This window comes from Myxine glutinosa, unplaced genomic scaffold, assembly GCF_964187855.1.
Source record: "Myxine glutinosa unplaced genomic scaffold, kmMyxGlut1.1 SCAFFOLD_580, whole genome shotgun sequence".
NCBI lineage: Eukaryota > Metazoa > Chordata > Myxini > Myxiniformes > Myxinidae > Myxine > Myxine glutinosa.
Genome location: NW_027616677.1, coordinates 68,063 through 70,976, shown reverse-complemented (window position 1 = coordinate 70,976; position 2,914 = coordinate 68,063).

Genomic DNA, 2,914 nt, shown 5'->3' with positions numbered 1-2,914 from the left:
ACCAATGTAATTCATCCCGGTGTGTAATGGCCAATTGACATTGACATGAAAAAAATGACATTGCTTACCGCTTCTGTGGCTTGACCTGTCGTGCAAGAGGAGAACATTATTGGCAAAAGTTTTCTTCTTATTTTCATTTATTGAATTAATAGTGTGTTATATTGTCTTATTTAACCCTAATTACTCACAAGTATTATCATTTACAGTATGCATGGGCATCTTATAGTTTGGTATATTTGAAGTTCGATGTCTGGCAAGATTTGGAGTGAAATTTTACTGTTTTTTTGCATACTCTTCGAGTTTTATTGTATTAAACTTGTTTAAACCATGAAAATAACCATCTCAAACGATTCCTCAGGCCAGAATTAGCCGGAAAAATGGGATAATTTGCCTCTATATGATGTCCAGTTCAAAAGTTATACCAATTAGCGATTTTCATCGGAAATCCAAGATGGCCGCAAAGATGGCAGCCAAGGACCCCATGGGACAATATTTCGTCTTGGGAACATGAAAATTCGTTTATTAGACACCTTGAGGATTCCAAAAGTGTAAGTTAGACAAGTCAGGTGATGACGATGGTGCATGAGCGAGCGGTATTCAATGACAAAGGTCAAAACCGACATTGAAAATATATAAATAGGAATGTATTATCTGTTATGAGACTAGTTAGGTGCACAATACGGAAAATTCGGTTCGATTCCGACAACTTTGAAAATTTGACCTTTGTGACCTTGAAATGTCAAAACGAAGGTTACTGACCTTGAAATGAGATAGAAAATAATATATAATCAGTTATGAGGTTAGTTAGCTGCACAATACCGAAAATTCGGTTAGATTCAGACAACTTTGAAAATTTGACCTTTGCGACCTTCAAAGTTCAATGGTCGAAGATTATGAAATTTGTTGGAAAACTTGTATTTCATGATTTATGTGATAATATAAGATCATGTACGACATTTCAACATCAGGAAGCGCACAATGTAATAAAACCATCAAAAATCGACTTTTCTAAATTTCGTGACCTTGTGACCTTGACCTTGGGGCGAAAGTGAAAAATCGAGCTCCGTGGGGCGAGACACGTGACATTGGCCTAACCAAATATCGAAACCCCTGTCACATTCCACCAAACCCCTCGGAGAAGATGTAGCTTGAACTCGATTACCCCCTCAGCTTAAAAAGACATCTTTTTCGGGCGTGGCTTCGCCCACAATGGGCACCATACGCCCACTCTTGGCAGGACAAAACTAGCTCATGATATCAACCTCCCACCCAAGTTTCATCAAGATCGGATCATATCATCGGGTCGTTATGCTGTGGACAGACAGACAGACACACAGACACACACACATGACGAATATAGTGGTCACTCTGTTTGATAACTCGTGAACCAAAAAATATATCAACGAGGTGCATGGGGACCCCTTCTTCCTTCTCAACGAATTGATGAACCATCTCTGCTCTGGTCGCACAAGTGACGTCACAGTCATGATTCACAGGTTCATTACCAGACCTTGCAGATGGTTCGCTGTTCCCACTCACTGTGGCTTCAGAACTTGTTTTGGCCCGAATATTGATGGGGCACCGCCTCACACGCTGGGAGCTCCTGAATGAGAATTCGGTTGTGTCGGAGTGTTTGACCATTTGCTGATGCGACAAATATGACCGTGGCTCTTCACACATGGAGCGAACCGTGGCCGGCTCCCAACAATGGGTGTTGTGGTTCTGAGGAGAGAACCGTGGCCGGCTCCCAACAATGGGTGTTGTGGTTCTGAGGAGAGAACCGTGGCCGGCTCCCAACAATGGGTGTTGTGGTTCTGAGGAGAGAACCTTGGCCGGCTCTCAACAATGGGTGTTGTGGTTCTGAACGCGAACTCACTGTCCAGGGTACAAGCCCGACATTTCGTGTGTCCGTGCATGCCTATCGTGGTGGAGCTTTTGTAAGTAGTGGCGCCTCTCCAGCTCCTCATGGATGAAGTTGTCATCGTCGTGCACGTTGGTGATTCTGGTTGGTACCAGCGATTTGTATCAACAGTTGAGCAGGACTTGCCAAGCTGCAGCTCACCAGGGTGGACCTCCAAGCTAGCAGAGCCAGATGAAAATCGTTTTCCCACACTTTTTGATTTGCGGAGGACAGATTTCGCTTTCTCGACTTGGCGCTCAATGAATCCATTAGATTTTGGGTATGTTGGGGATGAAGTGACCTGGTCAAAATTCCATTTCCCAGCAAATGAACGAAATTATGCGCTGGAGAAATGAGGCCCATTATCACTCATAAACGTATCAGGAATTCCGAACTCAGAAAAAAATCTGTCCCAAGGTCGCAATAATCGTGCGACTGGGAGCAGACTTGGGCAGTTTGCGAACAATAGGAAATTTGGAATAATAATCTGCGATGACGAGCCACTAAGATGCATCAAAATAGAACAGGTCACATCCGACTTTGCTCCAAGGTCTGAGCGGAATGTCATGTTGCTGTCGTGGTTCAGGCAGTTGAGATTTCTGGTGTCATTGGCAGGTAGGACAGCATTCCACCAGCCGATCAATGTCCTTGTTAACGTTATACCAGTACATAGTGTCCTTCGCCAGCAGTTTAGTTTTCTCATGTCCAAAATGGCCTGAGTGGAGTTTCTGCAGAATGTCGTTTTCATACTCTGAGGTATAACGACTCTCTCTCCTTTAAGAATTACGCCATTTTCAATTGACAGCTCATCCCGAAAACTCCAGTATTTCCTGAGAGCCTCTGGGAGGTCCTTCAGATGGTCTGGCCATCCACTGATAATAAAGTCTCGAAGTTAACTCAGGTCAGAATCACGAAGTGTTTGTTTCCTGTTGTTGCTGAGACAACTTATCAGAGGAGAAACGGGCCAAGTCAACACGCAGGTCCAAGTCAATTGTCATTGTATTGAGTGGACTA